The following is a 19,267-nucleotide window of genomic DNA, read 5'->3' on the forward strand; positions in this document are numbered from 1 at the left end:
AGCCCACCTGGCCTGATGACAGGTGTCAACCCGGAGTCAACAGGGTCCAGCGAGCACCAGGGAACAAAGAACCTAGGCATCGCTCCAAAGTCAGACCAAGTAGCTGACGAAGAGCCCACCAGACGAGCCTTCAGGCACACCAGCTGGCTGCTGCATTTACCCCAGCAGCAGGTAGGCTTACGCTGAGGAGGTAGAGCCAAAGTGCAACAGAGGTGAGCTGGGATCCTTGCCAAGAACGGGGCCAAAGTTCCACATCCATCATGATCCAACTTTATTAGATCTTCAGCATAAAGTTGAAGATCCAGCAGTATTTGGAAATTATACACCAGTACAGAGTGACAGACAGCAGGCCGGACACACCGGTGACAGCTTGGCACTCCCCAAGGACGGAGGTCCTACTAAGTCCTGTTTAGGCGCTGAGGCTATGGGTGCTGGTGCTTATTCCTGGATTCATAGCTTGAAGCGGATGTGAATCCATGACTCCCCCTTGATGGGAGGCCAGTCCATCACCTGTCACTTCCACAGACAAGGCCAGTACCCAGTTACAGCTGGGTGGACTTGGACAGTGCAGATCTAGTTTCGTCCAAGAACAAAAACAAGTATGACATTATCCCAACCGGCTACCTCCTGAAGATAAAGTTACCGTCGTTTGTCGAAAACCCCGTCAGTTCTTTCATTATAATGGTCATTTTATTTGTGATCTTTTTCTTATTTTAGCTTGTAGACACCTTCTGGAGTTCGTTGTTCCTTGCCTGTCATGAAGGACAGTGTGTGTGTGTGTGTGTGTGTGTGTGGAGGTGGGAGGGGGTGACAAAGTGCAGAGCTCGGTGGTGTCTGCCGCAGACAATGAGCATTCTGTTTGGCTGGCCGAGGTTCTGCTGGTATGGATCAGGTGGCCCCGTTTCATTCCAGGTTCTTGGCCTCTCTCCTGCTGCTCTGCTTTTCTCTTCTCAGCATGTTCTCTGCCTTTATTGGACACTCGGGCCGGTGCTGTGCGTTGGATTTCAACATGCTGACCAGAACTGTGCGCTGATGTACTGCTGACTGACTGAAATCAGTACGTGTGAACTGGGTGGCACAGAACGCCAGGTGTGCAGGAACAGCAAACTGTCTGAAGCGGATCAAGCAGAGATGTAATGTCACAATCGACATCACAACAAGCATTAAATCCACCAAATAACTTTTCACAAGGGAAAACCCCATCGGCAAAATCTATTTTTTCCAGTTAAAATAAACGCGCCTGAGCTTCAGGATTTCACCCTTCAGCCAAAAGATGGGCGTAGTGGCGTGTGTGGCCCACACAGGAAATTAAGAAACCTCTGCAGCTTTAAGCATATTTGTGTCTGAATTATCTTGGAACAGCGGATTTAAACAAAAGTGAAGCAAGGTTCAGGACGGGCACGTTATTGACATGTGTGGCCAATAACAACTTCCAGTTTAAAGAAGAAAAAGTTTTAGAAAAATTAATAATTACAACAACGTCAAACACAGTATGTTTCCAGTGAACATTTTTTAATCCATAAAACTGAAAGCGAGGGGTTAAAATGTGGCGTTTTCTGGGTGGATAAGTTTCATTCTGGTATTCAACTTGTTGACACTTGGAAAAAGTCTTGGACAAGTCTTTTCCAACATTGCAAATGCAAAGACCGCTCAGGGGTTGTCTGAGGTCAGGCCCGGGAGCATGCACAACCTACACCATGACTGTAGCCCTGCTTGGTGTTGTCAAAGTCGATACCACTTCCATGATTTTTTTCCCTAACTTCTTATTTTACAATGTTTTCAGCTATAAATGTATGTATAATTGGGGGCGTGGTCACTTTGAGTGACAGTGGCTGAGCCCATCATCTCCGCCGCTCATAAAGCCGGTAACTGTTGAGCAAATCGATCCCACCGCACGTTTGTGACGGTGTCATGGAATTATTTTGTGATGGGTTGGGGGGGCTTGGATGTTAGGGTTAGGGTTATGGATTAGAGCAGGGGTGGGCATCGAGGGCCGAGACACTGCAGGTTTTCCATACAACCATTCACCTCAGCAGGTGGGTTGCTGATGAGCTTCTCCTTTGAACATAAACACCTGGTTGTCAATGAAATCACCTGCTGAGACACCTGATCATTAATGAAATCACCTGCTGAGACACCTGATCATTAATGAAATCACCTGCTGAGACACCTGATCATTAATGAAATCACCTGCTGAGGTGACTGGTTGCACGGAAAACCTGCAGTGTCTCGGCCCTTTATGGCACATGATTGCCCACCCCTGGATTAGAGTTAAAAATAGTAACTTGACCTTATCTTGAACATGTGACTCATTTTGTGATGGTATTAAACACCTGGGATAATGTCCTAATGGATCATCTAAGATGTCTCTGCTGCAGTAGTCACTGAGTGAAATTCACATCATGTTTTATGTTGTACACTAATGGCTTTAGTTCTTTTAGCAGCTATTGCTAGCATGATCCATTTGGTCCCATTCGTGCGTGATTACTGAGAAAATAATCAATCAATTTTATTTATATAGCGCCAAATCACAACAAACAGTTGCCCCAAGGCGCCTTATATTGTAAGGCAAGGCCATACAATAATTACGGAAAAACCCCAACGGTCAAAACGACCCCCTGTGAGCAAGCACTTGGCAACAGTGGGAAGGAAAAACTCCCTTTTAACAGGAAGAAATCTCCAGCAGAACCAGGCTCAGGGAGGGGCAGTCTTCTGCTGGGACTGGTTGGGGCTGAGGGAGAGAACCAGGAAAAAGACATGCTGTGGAGGGGAGCAGAGATCAATCACTAATGATTAAATGCAGAGTGGTGCATACAGAGCAAAAAGAGAAAGAAACAGTGCATCATGGGAACCCCCCAGCAGTCTAAGTCTATAGCAGCATAACTAAGGGATGGTTCAGGGTCACCTGATCCAGCCCTAACTATAAGCTTTAGCAAAAAGGAAAGTTTTAAGCCTAATCTTAAAAGTAGAGAGGGTGTCTGTCTCCCTGATCCGAATTGGGAGCTGGTTCCACAGGAGAGGAGCCTGAAAGCTGAAGGCTCTGCCTCCCATTCTACTCTTACAAACCCTAGGAACTACAAGTAAGCCTGCAGTCTGAGAGCGAAGCGCTCTATTGGGGTTATATGGTACTATGAGGTCCCTAAGATAAGATGGGACCTGATTATTCAAAACCTTATAAGTAAGAAGAAGAATTTTAAATTCTATTCTAGAATTAACAGGAAGCCAATGAAAAGAGGCCAATATGGGTGAAATATGCTCTCTCCTTCTAGTCCCTGTCAGTACTCTAGCTGCAGCATTTTGAATTAACTGAAGGCTTTTCAGGGAACTTTTAGGACAACCTGATAATAATGAATTACAGTAGTCCAGCCTAGAGGAAATAAATGCATGAATTAGTTTTTCAGCATCACTCTGAGACAAGACCTTTCTAATTTTAGAGATATTGTGCAAATGCAAAAAAGCAGTCCTACATATTTGTTTAATATGCGCATTGAATGACATATCCTGATCAAAAATTACTCCAAGATTTCTCACAGTATTACTAGAGGTCAGGGTAATGCCATCCAGAGTAAGGATCTGGTTAGACACCATGTTTCTAAGATTTGTGGGGCCAAGTACAATAACTTCAGTTTTATCTGAGTTTAAAAGCAGGAAGTTAGAGGTCATCCATGTCTTTATGTCTGTAAGACAATCCTGCAGTTTAGCTAATTGGTGTGTGTCCTCTGGCTTCATGGATAGATAAAGCTGGGTATCATCTGCATAACAATGAAAATTTAAGCAATGCCGTCTAATAATACTGCCTAAGGGAAACATGTATAAAGTGAATAAAATTGGTCCTAGCACAGAACCTTGTGGAACTCCATAATTAACCTTAGTCTGTGAAGAAGATTCCCCATTTACATGAACAAATTGTAATCTATTAGATAAATATGATTCAAACCACCGCAACGCAGTGCCTTTAATACCTATGGCATGCTCTAATCTCTGTAATAAAATTTTATGGTCAACAGTATCAAAAGCAGCACTGAGGTCTAACAGAACAAGCACAGAGATGAGTCCACTTTCTGAGGCCATAAGATCATTTGTAACCTTCACTAATGCTGTTTCTGTACTATGATGAATTCTAAAACCTGACTGAAACTCTTCAAATAGACCATTCCTCTGCAGATGATCAGTTAGCTGTTTTACAACTACCCTTTCAAAAATTTTTGAATTTTTGAGAGAAAAGGAAGGTTGGAGATTGGCCTATAATTAGCTAAGATAGCTGGGTCAAGTGATGGCTTTTTAAGTACAGGGAGTGCTTTAGTTAAGGCACGTGAAGATTACACTGTGAAACAAATCGTTATCTAGTTAACTAGATCAATCTAACAGCACAGATTAAACAGCTAACAGATACAGCAAAACACCGCTGTTCCGGAACAGGAAGTGATACAATACCGCAGTGAGAGCCAACCAATCACATCAATCAAATAAGCGGCTCATAATATTTAATGTCTATGGTGTAGACATTAAAATGATTGGTGCAAACAACTGCTGGTCATTATGACCACCAGTTTGTTTGCAAGCTGACTTGAGACTTGACTTGGCACTTGCTGATTCATGACTTGAGAGTGAATTGACAGTGACTTCGTCCCACCTCTGGTCTACACCAAAGTAAACCGTTAGGAGAAACACCACACAGTCCCCCAAAAATATGATTTAATAAACACCCGGACCCAAGTTAGGTGGGTTAGGTTAGCTGTTAGCTTACCTAGTTCAGAGTGTAAGAGAGGGGCGTGTTCAGGTGTCTTTCATCACACCCTGAGTTGCTCCACCCCTTTATGCATTGATAAGTTCATCATGACATAACCAGAATCAGAGCTGCTGTTGCGGCTGCCGACTTGCCGAGGCCCAGACCCGGGCCCGTTACACCAGTTTGTTTTTGTATGTCAAAGTGTCTTTCCTTTGTCTTCTTCTTTATAAAGTTATCATATGTTTCATGCATTGCCTAATATATGTTTGTGTGTTACTTAGGTTTGGTTCACATTTATTTCATAATACTTTAAGTCTGGACGGTTTAGTTCCATTTTACAATTTTGTCAAATGACCGTTTTGTTCATTTGTGATGCTGCCAAAGGTGCAGACTCTTGTAATCGCCTTGGTCTGTGTAACTGTACGATTGTTATCAAGATATCTCAAGAACACCAAATTAAATTTTGTACAAACTTGACAGGAACGTTGGACCTATTGATGGAATAAAGTGATTTGATTTTGGTTACGATCTGTCACTGATCAAGGACAATGGCCAATCTCACCATGCTAATATATATGAAAATGGCTAATTCCCTACACCATTAACACTGTAACGCTTGGCTTGGACAGCAAACATGGTGATGAGTGAGTTAGTCCGTCCCATCCAGCTTGTGTATACAATATCTCAAAAACAATAAATACTATCATCTTCTAACTCACTAAACTAAAAGAACATATAATGAGGACCAACCCCATTGTATGTGGTGAATTTTGAAGAACAGTCTGATTGAAAGAGCAACTTTGTTTTGGATATGTCGTATACATACTGTCATCTCCTGGATGGTTAGTGGAGGCACCTGCCTTCACAAGCACCAGTTAAGTTGTGAATGATTATTGGATGCTGGATATATTAATATATCAATATATAATAATAGATCGAATGTGTGGCCGGGGAAGGAACCAAAACTTTCATCAGTTCTACAAATTAGTGGTGCTAACTGTTTTGGAAACCTGTTTTGAACATTGTTCTGGAGTGTGTATCAAAAGGAGACATTACTTCGTCATCAAATACTAGATGAAATACATAATAGTGTTGGGAAAGGGTCGTAACACGAACCCGCAACAGGGGGCGCAAAAAAACGGACAATGGATAAGATAAAGAGTAACAATTTAATGTTGTGAATCGCACAACTAAATACAGATACAGATAGTGCCAATTGTACACAAGGTGACGTGCGGGCAGGCTCGAAGATAGGAGACCTCTGGCGATCTGAGAGCCGGGACCCACACAGCTCCAACCACCAACGGCCTGAAGAACACCGGAGCCGCCAAGTCCTGAGTCCCCAGGTGGTCACCGTCTTCTGTTGCAGACCCTGGTACTGCTGGCAGAAGATGACAAAACAGTTAAGGTGAGTGTGTATCCACACACCCAGTAATCCTTGGAACTAGTTCCTTCGGGAGGGAGAACCTCCACCTCCAATAAAGAACAAACGTGCAGCTCCTGTCAGTCGCTTCCTTAGGAGGAGTGAGAGGCGAGGACATCGCTGACTCTCACTGTATACCACTCCAGCAGGGACTGAGACGCAGGAACACGGCTGCAAAGTAGAATAATAATGATAATAATATCGTTAGATACAGCAGAGAAGATTACCTTCGACGGTAGTAGATTTCTCGGCGAGGAGGTGGAGTAATGATCCGGCTTTTATAGAGATGACGGTGATTGTTGACAGCTGGTGTAAATGAGTGACAGCTGTCACTCTGTCTCGGCGCCCTCTCATGCTTGAAGCCCGCACTCCAAGCAGGGCGCCGACTGGTGGTGGTGGGCCAGCAGTACCTCCTCTTCAGCGGCCCACACAACAGGACCCCCCCCTCAACGGGCGCCTCCTGGCGGTAGAAATCGGCCAGGAGGGCCGGGTCCAGGATGAAGCTCCTCTTCACCCAGGAGCGTTCTTCGGGTCCGTACCCCTCCCAGTCCACCAGATATTGAAAACCCCGGCCCTTCCGACGGACGTCCAGGAGCCGACGAACAGTCCATGCCGGCTCCCCGTCGATGATACGGGCAGGAGGTGGTACGGGTCCAGGAGTGCAGAGTGGCGAGGCGTGGTAAGGCTTTAACCTAGAGACATGAAAAACTGGGTGAATCCGCAGTGAAGCTGCGGCCGGACTGAGGATCTTGAGTATAGAGAAGGGTCCGATGAACCGGTCTTTGAGCTTCTGTGATTCAACCTGCAGTGGGATGTCCTTGGTAGACAACCACACCTCCTGCCCAGGCTGGTATGCAGGGGCCGGGGAACGCCGGCGATCTGCATGGGCCTTAGCCCTCGTCCGGGCCTGCAACAGGGCAGAACGGGCGGTCCGCCACACCCGGCAGCACCTTCGCAGGTGGGCCTGGACCGAGGGGACCCCGACCTCTCCCTCCACAAGTGGAAACAAAGGGGGCTGATACCCCAAACATGCCTCGAAAGGGGAGAGGCCGGTAGCAGACAAGACCTGGCTGTTGTGGGTGTACTCGATCCAGGCCAGATGGTCACACCAAGCCGCCGGATGCGCGGAGGTTATGCAGCGGAGAGCCTGCTCCAACTCCTGGTTCACCCGCTCTGCCTGGCCGTTCGTCTGTGGGTGATACCCGGACGAGAGACTCACGGTGGCCCCCAGTTCCTTACAAAAACTCCTCCAGACTTGCGAGGAGAACTGGGGACCACGATCCGAAACGATGTCTGCTGGTATCCCATGCAGACGCACGATGTGGTGGACCAGGAGGTCTGCTGTCTCCTGGGCCGTTGGGAGCTTCGGGAGGGCCACGAAGTGGGCTGCCTTGGAGAACTGGTCCACTATCGTGAGGATGACTGTGTTACCCTGGGACGGCGGGAGGCCCGTAACGAAGTCCAGGCCGATGTGAGACCAGGGGCGATGAGGCACAGGCAGGGGCTGGAGGAGGCCCCTGATCTTGTGATGATCCGCCTTGCCCCTGGCACAGGTGGTGCAGGCCTGGACATAGTCCCGGACGTCGGCTTCCAGTGACGCCCACCAGAAGCGCTGCTGGACTACTGCCACGGTCCTACGCACCCCGGGATGACAGGAGAGCTTGGATCCGTGGCAGAAGTCCAAGACGGCAGCCCTGGCCTCTGGTGGGACGTAAAGTCTGTTCTTTGGACTGTTCCCCGGGTCCGGGTTGCTGGTCAGGGCCTCCCGGACGGTCTTCTCCACGTCCCATGTGAGGGTGGCCACGACAGTAGACTCGGGAACGATGGTCTCGATGGGGTCTGACAACTCGGCCTTGGCTTCCTCTTCGTGCACCCGGGACAGTGCGTCGGATCATTGGTTTTTAGTCCCGGGACGGTAGGTGATCTGGAAGTCAAAGCGTCCAAAGAACAGGGACCAGCGGGCTTGCCTGGGGTTCAGCCGCTTGGCGGTCCGGATGTACTCCAGGTTCCGATGGTCCGTGAAAACCGTGAAAGGCACCGTAGCTCCCTCCAACAGGTGTCTCCACTCTTCAAGAGCCTCCTTCACCGCGAGGAGTTCCCGATTGCCCACGTCATAGTTGCGTTCTGCGGGGGTCAACCTGCGGGAAAAGTAGGCACATGGATGGAGAACCTTGTTGGACTCCCCGCTCTGGGACAGAACGGCTCCTATCCCTGAGTCAGAGGCGTCCACCTCCACTATGAACTGGCGAGTAGGGTCAGGCTGCACCAGAACTGGTGCAGACGAAAACCGGCGTTTCAACTCCCTAAACGCGGCTTCGCACCGATCCGACCAAGTGAAGGGGACTTTAGTGGAGGTCAGGGCAGTCAGGGGGCTAATAACCTGACTGTACCCTTTAATGAACCTCCGATAGAAATTTGCAAAGCCGAGGAACTGTTGCAGCTTCCTACCGCTTGTTGGTTGGGGCCAATCTCTCACCGCCGCAACCTTGGCCGGATCCGGGGCGACGGAGTTGGAGGAGATGATGAACCCCAGGAAGGACAAAGAAGTGCGGTGGAACTCACACTTCTCGCCCTTCACAAACAACCGGTTTTCTAGTAACCGCTGCAGGACCTGACGTACATGCTGGACATGAGACTCAGGGTCCGGAGAAAAGATGAGTATATCATCCAGATATACAAAGACAAACCGGTGCAGGAAGTCCCGCAAAACGTCATTAACCAATGCTTGGAACGTCGCGGGGGCGTTAGTGAGACCGAACGGCATGACCAGGTACTCAAAATGACCTAACGGGGTGTTAAATGCCGTCTTCCATTCGTCTCCCCTCCGGATCCGAACCAGGTGGTACGCATTCCTAAGATCAAGTTTGGTGAACATTTTGGCTCCATGCAGGGGCGTGAACACCGAATCTAACAGGGGCAACGGGTATCGATTGCGAACCGTAATCTCGTTCAGCCCTCTGTAGTCAATGCATGGACGGAGTCCGCCGTCTTTTTTACCCACAAAAAAGAAACCCGCACCCATCGGGGAGGTGGAGTTCCGAATCAACCCGGCGGCTAAGGAGTCCCGGATGTAGGTCTCCATCGATTCGCTTTCCGGACGTGAGAGGTTGTACAATCTACTGGACGGGTACTCAGCGCCCGGAATCAAATCGATGGCACAATCGTACGGTCGGTGCGGGGGAAGAGTGAGTGCCAGATCTTTGCTGAAGACGTCAGAAAGATCGTGGTACACCTCGGGCACCGCCGTCAGATTGGGGGGGACTGTGACCTCCTCTTTAGCTGTAATTCCGGGTGGAACCGAGGATCCAAGACACTCCCGGTGGCAGGTTTCGCTCCACTGCGTCACCACCCCAGACGGCCAATCAATCCGGGGATTGTGCTTCACCATCCATGGAAATCCCAGAATCACTCGGGAGGTAGAAGGTGTTACATAAAACACAATCTCCTCCCTGTGATTCCCAGACACAACCAAGGTTACTGGCTGTGTCTGATGTGTAATCAACGGGAGTAGAGTGCCATCTAGTGCTCGTGCCTTCAATGGTGAAGGCAGGGCCACCAGAGGAAGCCCTACTTCCCTAGCCCATCTGCTGTCCAGCAGATTCCCTTCTGACCCCGTGTCTACCAGTGCTGGGGCATGAAGGGTTAAATCCCCATACAGGACTGTTACTGGGATTCGTGCTGATTTATGGGTTTTCTCTGTGTAAATATTATGACCCACCCTTAACCCAGTTCCTAAGGATGGGCGTTGGAGTTTTGATCGTTTGGGGCAGTCTTTTAACATGTGCTCACAAGAGCCACAGAAAAAACACTCCCCGCGGGCCAGTCTCCTTTGTCTGATATTAGGTTTTAATTTGGCCCTGCTCGTTTCCATAGCTTCGTCAGCAGGGGGAGCTGTTGCCACACAGAGCCCTCTGGCAGTGGAACGTGGGAAAGACGACACCCTTTCGGACCAGGAGGAGAGAGGGACGGCTTGAGCCCGACCACGCCCCCCAGCCTGCTCCCGACGGTGTTCACTCAACCGGTTGTCTAAGCGTATAACCAAACTGACAAGCCCATCAAAGTCTTGCGGTTCGTCCTTAGCCAATAAATGCTCCTTCAGTACTGGAGACAGTCCGCTTATGAAGGCGGTGCGGAGCGCAACATCATTCCAGCCGGACCTCGCAGCCGCAATGCGGAAGTCGACTGCATAATCAGCTGTGCTTCGGCGCCCCTGTCTCATTGACAGCAGCACGCTCGAGGCGGTCTCGCCTCTGTTGGGATGATCAAACACCTGTTTGAATTCCCGTACAAACCCAGCGTATGACGTCAGGAGCCACGAATTCTGTTCCCAAAGCGCCGTAGCCCAAGCGCGTGCCTCACCTCGAAGCAAATTAATCACATAAGCCACCCGGCTGGCATCTGATGCGTACATAACTGGACGCTGTGAAAAAATGAGCGAACACTGCATTAGGAAGTCTGCGCACGTTTCGACACAGCCTCCGTACGGTTCTGGAGGGCTTATGTAAGCTTCAGGGGATGGTGGGGGGGTTTGTTGAACGGCCAGTGGAACGTCTGTACGTGGCCCAGAGGCAGCAGGAGGAGTCACTGCAGCAGCGCTCGAGTTGCGCGCTTCCACTCTGGCGGTGAGAGCCTCTACCCTCCGATTGAGGACTGCATTTTGCTCGGTTACCAGATTTAACTGAGCAGTGAAAGCGGTAAGGATTTGCTGCAGATCACTTACCACGCCTCCTGCTGACGCCTGCGCTCCTTGTTCTCCCATTGGCTGTTCAAGCTGTGGTTGACGCCCCTCGGGATCCATGACGAATGGCCGAGAAATCCTGTTGGGAAAGGGTCGTAACACGAACCCGCAACAGGGGGCGCAAAAAAACGGACAATGGATAAGACAAAGAGTAACAATTTAATGTTGTGAATCGCACAACTAAATACAGATACAGATAGTGCCAATTGTACACAAGGTGACGTGCGGGCAGGCTCGAAGATAGGAGACCTCTGGCGATCTGAGAGCCGGGACCCACACAGCTTCCACCACCAACGGCCTGAAGAACACCGGAGCCGCCAAGTCCTGAGTCCCCAGGTGGTCACCGTCTTCTGTTGCAGACCCTGGTACTGCTGGCAGAAGATGACAAAACAGTTAAGGTGAGTGTGTATCCACACACCCAGTAATCCTTGGAACTAGTTCCTTCGGGAGGGAGAACCTCCACCTCCAATAAAGAACAAACGTGCAGCTCCTGTCAGTCGCTTCCTTAGGAGGAGTGAGAGGCGAGGACATCGCTGACTCTCACTGTATACCACTCCAGCAGGGACTGAGACGCAGGAACACGGCTGCAAAGTAGAATAATAATGATAATATCATTAGATACAGCAGAGAAGATTACCTTCGACGGTAGTAGATTTCTCGGCGAGGAGGTGGAGTAATGATCCGGCTTTTATACAGATGACGGTGATTGTTGACAGCTGGTGTAAATGAGTGACAGCTGTCACTCTGTCTCGGCGCCCTCTCATGCTTGAAGCCCACACTCCAAGCAGGGCGCCGACTGGTGGTGGTGGGCCAGCAGTACCTCCTCTTCAGCGGCCCACACAACAAATAGAAGGGGAAACTAAAACCAGAGTTAAACAGTAGATAAAAACTGTGGTGGTGGATAGCGCAATAATTTTTATTGGTTCTGTAAATTAGTGATGGTAACTCAAAACATTACTCCAGAGTATTTAGAAACCTGTACAAACATTGTTGCAGATTCCATATCAAAATGAAGCCATCGTAAGCAGTGTGAAATGTGCTTTAGTACATCACCAAAAATTCAAAACAAATGCTGGTTCTACCAGAAGGACTCAGAACGAAAGCTAAAATTGATGATTTTTAATGTGACAAGATAATGCACTTAGAGTCTATGGTGAATTAGATTCTGTGCTGGTCCCCATCATGGCAGAGGCGCAGCCTGCCCTAGGCAGAGGTACCAACTGGTGGCTGTGGGGTGGAGGAGGGGACATGTCAGCGATCTGTAAACAGTGAGAGGTGAGTGAGAAATTTAGGAATAGAAAATATCTGCTTTCTTTAGAGAGTAATGCTGATGTTAATTTACTGATTCTGTGTGACTACTTAAAGATCTGAGTCCTCTGGTAGAACTTGCGCTGTGCTACATTTCTGTATGTTCACTCACAGACAGAAAAATTGCTTGTTTTACTGAAATGAGTTCAGATATTTTACTGTTTGCAAACCTGACCTGTGTAGGATTTTCTGTGTGATGCGTGATGCTTTGAAATGTGGGCGGGGCATTACTGTGCTCTGTGCACTTTAGACTTTTTCTTCTTCATTATTGTAGTCTTGTTCTCTGTTCTTCAGTCATGACAGTTATCTCATTAAATATTTGTTTGAACGACTAAGTAGCCAAGAGAAAAAGGACTTATTTACTTTAGAGTGAAACGCTGGAAGCAGAATAAAGATCAGTCAGATCTCCTTTGGGTTAAGAAATAATAATTTTGAGTTGATGTCCTCGCTGCTCTGCAGCTTTTCTTTCCCTCCATCAGACAGCGTACAGTGAAGCCACTGGGTGTCCATCCTCATGGACATGAATTTACACAGATGGTTCTTATATTCCGGGATTAGAGAGCATATTTTCTCACTAAGTGAAGAAAACAAAGGCTTCAGTGAATTTATGTCTTAACTGAGGAGACCTACATCAGTGTATATTTGTGTGAAGTGGGACTTTTTTTTTTTTCCTATAATCCCCATCAGAGAAGCTTGTGAGGTAAAATATTTTGAAACTAAATTCCTCAGGTAGGTTCACTCTGCATTCAGCTCCACTGTGTCTTTCTAATTTTATTATTTAAAATAGTCAGTAAAATTAACGGTGTTCAATATTTCACAAACGTCACTCAATAAATGCAGTTTAATTTAAAATAAAAAGGTATGAATTATTAGCATTGCCCAGACTTTATAATTGTAATCATAACCTTTTTATTTTTCCACCCTATGATGCATTCCTGTGTTGTAATTTTAAGTACGAATTTGAATGCATGAAGAATAATTTATTTTCTGAAAACCTTATGTCAATCGTCCATCATTGAATTTTCTCAAAAGATAAAAATATCAGTGTTCACAGTAGTGCTTCCCAATTTGGGGCCTGTGGGCCATATTTGGTCCCCACTGCCTTTGCTTTGACTGTCAATGCAATTGGCAATTATAGGGGAGCTAGGACCACCCACTTTGCACCTGCCCCACCACCAAACCCATTTTTTAAGGTTCTGTTATTGACCCCAGAACCACAATCAGGATGTTCACAAATATTAAAAACTAGCTTCAAGCTAGATATTAAAGATGGTGTCCAAAATGGCCGCCTGAACAGTATATATATATATATATATATATATATATATATATATATATATATGCAGGACTTCATTTCAACAAATATTCCATGAGATGGAAGTTTTAGGTTACAGTGAGTAAATACATTTATGTCTAAATAATTGCATTTATGAGTGTTACATTCAAAATGGCTACCAAACAGCTGTTTTCCATTCAAATGCCCCTGAAATGTACCATAGGATCAAATAATATAATTAATGATGACAAAATCTCATATTTTGCCGAGTGTTTTTTTTAACAGAATGTTAATTTTCTATTAAAATCCATATGATCTAATGGAACTCTGTGTATGCAAACCACACAACGTTAACATTTATTTTTCCATCCAGATTAATTCATGTCTTTTCAAAGTAAAGTATTTGGGCACCTCTGCTTTGTCGACTTCAGTTGTGATTTTTGTCAAATATAGAATTTTGCACCAATAAAATAAAATAAAATGAAATTTAAAAATTGGAAAATCTTCAATATAAATCTAAATAATCTGTCCAACGTTGACATTTCTGTTGTGCAGTTTCATAGGTATTCATCGACTGTGTGCTCTGTGGAGTGTCTCGAGCAGCATGGACAGCCACTGTGAGGACATGGGAACAGTCCTGAGTCTGCTGTTTGTTTCTTTCATTCTCTCACGGGCTTGTTGGTTGTCTCGTCCTTTCTTTCCAAAGTTATCGTGCGCTTGCCTTGTCAATACTTGCTAGCCAATCCGGTCCTGCACACGTTGCTCTCGATGTCTCGGTGCGCTCTCTGCATATGCTATATTGACTTTTACTTAGTCCTTGAAGCTTCTGCGAGGCCTGTGTGACTGGATGACATATCTTTGTAAGCCGTGGAGTTTGGACACCAGATCGAACACCAAAGCTCTACCCTGTCAGCCAAAGGGGAATTTCCCATGAGCTAGTAGGAACATCTCTTCAATCTGGACTCCACCTTTTTGCATATCCTGCAATTATTTCTTTTGCCCTGAGACAATTCACAATACAGAAGGTGTTGCATCAATCTGGAGTTGACCATTCGTATAACATGCCCAGTCCACCGCAATAGATCATCTCAGCTCTGTCTATGACACTGAGGTTTGAGATTTCTTTCTGCCATTTGATGCCTTGAATCTGCCTCAAACAATGCTGGCGAAACATTTCCAGCAGTTGCAGACGCCTTCTGTACAGAGTCCCTGTCTCGTGTGTGTAGAGGAGGCTGGTGAAGACGATGCCCTTATACACTTTGAATTTTTGTAGACTTCTGGATGTTGTAGCACTTCATCATGCAGGAGACTGAGATCTCCTTGTGGAGTGAGCCCTCACTGGAGATTATACTGTTAAGGGAGCTGAAGTCCTCCAGTACCTTCAGTTGTGTCCCCTCAGTGGAGACTGAAGGTGCAGTCGCTGATGATATCAATCAATCAATCAACTTTTTTCTTATATAGCGCCAAATCACAACAAACAGTTGCCCCAAGGCGCTCCATATTGCAAGGCAAGGCCATACAATAATTATGAAAAACCCCAACGGTCAAAACGACCCCCTATGAGCAAGCACTTGGCCACAGTGGGAAGGAAAAACTCCCTTTTAACAGGAAGAAACCTCCAGCAGAACCAGGCTCAGGGAGGGGCAGTCTTCTGCTGAGACTGGTTGGGGCTGAGGGAGAGAACCAGGACAAAGACATGCCGAGAAGGGGGGCAGAGATCGATCACTAATGATTAAATGCAGAGTGATGCATACGGAGCAAAAAGAGAAAGAAACAGTGCATCATGGGAACCCCCCCACAGTCTACGTCTAAAGCAACATAACCAAGGGATGGTCCAGGGTCACCCGATCCAGCCCTAACTATAAGCCTTAGCGAAAAGGAAAGTTTTAAGCCTAATCTTAAAAGTAGAGAGGGTATCTGTCTCCCTGATCTGAATTGGGAGCTGGTTCCACAGGAGAGGAGCCTGAAAGCTGAAGGCTCTGCCTCCCATTCTACTCTTACAAACCCTAGGAACTACAAGTAAGCCCGCAGTCTGAGAGCGAAGCGCTCTAATGGGGTAATATGGTACTACGAGGTCCCTAAGATAAGATGGGACCTGATTATTCAAAACCTTATAAGTAAGAAGAAGAATTTTAAATTCTATTCTAGAATTAACAGGAAGCCAATGAAGAGAGGCCAACACAGGTGAGATATGCTCTCTCCTGCTAGTCCCCGTCAGTACTCTAGCTGCAGCATTCTGAACCAACTGAAGGCTTTTTAGGGAACTTTTAGGACAACCTGATAATAATGAATTACAATAGTCCAGCCTAGAGGAAATAAATGCATGAATTAGTTTTTCAGCATCACTCTGAGACAAGACCTTTCTGATTTTAGAGATATTGCGTAAATGCAAAAAGGCAGTCCTACATATTTGTTTAATATGCGCTTTGAATGACATATCCTGATCAAAAATAACTCCAAGATTTCTCACAGTATTACTAGAGATCAGGGAAATGCCATCCATAGTAACGATCTGGTTAGACACCATGCTTCTAAGATTTGTGGGGCCAAGTACAATAACTTCAGTTTTATCTGAGTTTAAAAGCAGGAAATTAGAGGTCATCCATGTCTTTATGTCTGTAAGACAATCCTGCAGTTTAGCTAATTGGTGTGTATCCTCTGGCTTCATGGATAGATAAAGCTGGGTATCATCTGCGTAACAATGAAAATTTAAGCAATACCGTCTAATAATACTGCCCAAGGGAAGCATGTATAAAGTGAATAAAATTGGTCCTAGCACAGAACCTTGTGGAACTCCATAATTAACTTTAGTCTGTGAAGAAGATTCCCCATTTACATGAACAAACTGTAATCTATTAGACAAATATGATTCAAACCACCGCAGTGCAGTGCCTTTAATACCTATGACATGCTCTAATCTCTGTAATAAAATTTTATGGTCAACAGTATCAAAAGCAGCACTGAGGTCCAACAGAACAAGCACAGAGATAAGTCCACTGTCCGAAGCCATAAGAAGATCATTTGTAACCTTCACTAATGCTGTTTCTGTACTATGATGAATTCTAAAACCTGACTGAAACTCTTCAAATAGACCATTCCTCTGCAGGTGATCAGTTAGCTGTTTTACAACTACCCTCTCAAGAATCTTTGAGAGAAAAGGAAGGTTGGAGATTGGCCTATAATTAGCTAAGATAGCTGGGTCAAGTGATGGCTTTTTAAGTAATGGTTTAATTACTGCCACCTTAAAGGCCTGTGGTACATAACCAATTAACAAAGATAGATTGATCATATTTAAGATTGAAGCATTAAATAATGGTAGGACTTCCTTGAGCAGCCTGGCAGGAATGGGGTCTAATAAACATGTTGATGGTTTGGATGAAGTAACTAATGAAAATAACTCAGACAGAACAATCGGAGAGAAAGAGTCTAACCAAATACCGGCATCACTGAAAGCAGCCAAAGATAACGATACATCTTTGGGATGGTTATGAGTAATTTTTTCTCTAATAGTCAAAATTTTGTTAGCAAAGAAAGTCATGAAGTCATTACTAGTTAAAGTTAATGGAATACTCAGCTCAATAGAGCTCTGACTCTTTGTCAGCCTGGCTACAGTGCTGAAAAGAAACCTGAGGTTGTTCTTATTTTCTTCAATTAGTGATGAGTAGAAAGATGTCCTAGCTTTACGGAGGGCTTTTTTATAGAGCAACAAACTCTTTTTCCAGGCTAAGTGAAGATCTTCTAAATTAGTGAGACGCCATTTCCTCTCCAACTTACGGGTTATCTGCTTTAAGCTACGAGTTTGTGAGTTATACCACGGAGTCAGACACTTCTGATATAAAGCTCTCTTTTTCAGAGGAGCTACAGCATCCAAAGTTGTCTTCAATGAGGATGTAAAACTATTGACGAGATACTCTATCTCACTTACAGAGTTTAGGTAGCTACTCTGCTCTGTGTTGGTATATGACATTAGAGAACATAAAGAAGGAATCATATCCTTAAACCTAGTTACAGCGCTTTCTGAAAGACTTCTAGTGTAATGAAACTTATTCCCCACTGCTGGGTAGTCCATCAGGGTAAATGTAAATGTTATTAAAAAATGATCAGACAGAAGGGAGTTTTCAGGGAATACTGTTAAGTCTTCTATTTCCATACCATAAGTCAGAACAAGATCTAAAATATGATTAAAGTGGTGGGTGGACTCATTTACATTTTGAGCAAAGCCAATTGAGTCTAATAATAGATTAAATGCAGTGTTGAGGCTGTCATTCTCAGCATCTGTGTGGATGTTAAAATCGCCCACTATAATTATCTTATCTGAGCTAAGCACTAAGTCAGACAAAAGGTCTGAAAATTCACAGAGAAACTCACAGTAACGACCAGGTGGACGATAGATAATAACAAATAAAACTGGTTTTTGGGACTTCCAATTTGGATGGACAAGACTAAGAGACAAGCTTTCAAATGAATTAAAGCTCTGTCTGGGTTTTTGATTAATTAATAGGCTGGAATGGAAGATTGCTGCTAATCCTCCGCCACAGCCCGTGCTACGAGCATTCTGACAGTTAGTGTGACTCGGGGGTGTTGACTCATTTAAACTAACATATTCATCCTGCTGTAACCAAGTTTCTGTTAGGCAGAATAAATCAATACGTTGATCAATTATTATATCATTTACCAACAGGGACTTAGAAGAGAGAGACCTAATGTTTAATAGACCACATTTAACTGTTTTAGTCTGTGGTGCAGTTGAAGGTGCTATATTATTTTTTCTTTTTGAATTTTTATGCTTAAATAGATTTTTGCTGGTTATTGGTGGTCTGGGAGCAGGCACCGTCTCTACGGGGATGGGGTAATGAGGGGATGGCAGGGGGAGAGAAGCTGCAGAGAGATGTATAAGACCACAGCTGTGCCTAGACAGTCACAGTTTGGAGGATCCAAAAAAATTGGCCAGATTTCTAGAAATGAGAGCTGCTCCCTCTAAAGTGGGATGGATGCCGTCTCTCCTAACAAGACCAGGTTTTCCCCAGAAGCTTTGCCAATTATCAATGAAGCCCACCTCATTTTTTGGACACCACTCAGACAGCCAGCAATTCAAGGAGAACATGCGGCTAAACATGTCACTCCCGGTCTGATTGGGGAGGGGCCCAGAGAAAACTACAGAGTCTGACATTGTTTTTGCAAAGTTACACACCGATTTAATGTTAATTTTAGTGACCTCCGATTGGCGTAACCGGGTGTCATTACTGCCGACGTGAATTACAATCTTACCAAATTTACGCTTAGCCTTAGCCAGCAATTTCAAATGTCCTTCGATGTCGCCTGCTCTGGCCCCCGGAAGACAATTGACAATGGTTGCTGGTGTCGCTAACTTCACATTTCTCAAAACAGAGTCGCCAATAACCAGAGTTTGATCCTCGGCGAGTGTATCGTCGAGTGGGGAAAAACGGTTAGAGATGTGAACGGGTTGACGGTGTACACGGGGCTTCTGTTTAGGGCTACGCTTCCTCCTCACAGTCACCCAGTCAGCCTGCTTTCCCGACTGCACGGGATCTGCCAGGGGGGAACTAACGGCGGCTAAGCTACCTTGGTCCGCACCGACTACAGGGGCCTGGCTAGCTGTAGAATTTTCCACGGTGCGGAGCCGAGCCTCCAATTCGCCCAGCCTGGCCTCCAAAGCTACGAATAAGCTGCACTTATTACAAGTACCGTTACTGCTAAAGGAGGCCGAGGAATAACTAAACATTTCACACCCAGAGCAGAAAAGTACGGGAGAGACAGGAGAAGCCGCCATGC

The 19,267-nt window shown here is 45.8% G+C and overlaps 1 long non-coding RNA gene across 1 annotated transcript; it reads right to left on the minus strand.

Annotated features, from left to right (window-relative positions):
* Positions 1–401: 401 nt before the first annotated feature.
* LOC117521103 lies at positions 402–13,569 on the minus strand. Its single transcript, XR_004563888.1, has 3 exons — positions 13,559–13,569; positions 12,369–12,373; positions 402–557 (listed from the first exon to the last, which is right to left on the minus strand). It is a non-coding gene; the product is annotated as an uncharacterized LOC117521103 (long non-coding RNA).
* Positions 13,570–19,267: the final 5,698 nt, after the last annotated feature.

This window comes from Thalassophryne amazonica, chromosome 12, assembly GCF_902500255.1.
Source record: "Thalassophryne amazonica chromosome 12, fThaAma1.1, whole genome shotgun sequence".
NCBI classification, from domain to species: Eukaryota; Metazoa; Chordata; class Actinopteri; order Batrachoidiformes; family Batrachoididae; genus Thalassophryne; species Thalassophryne amazonica.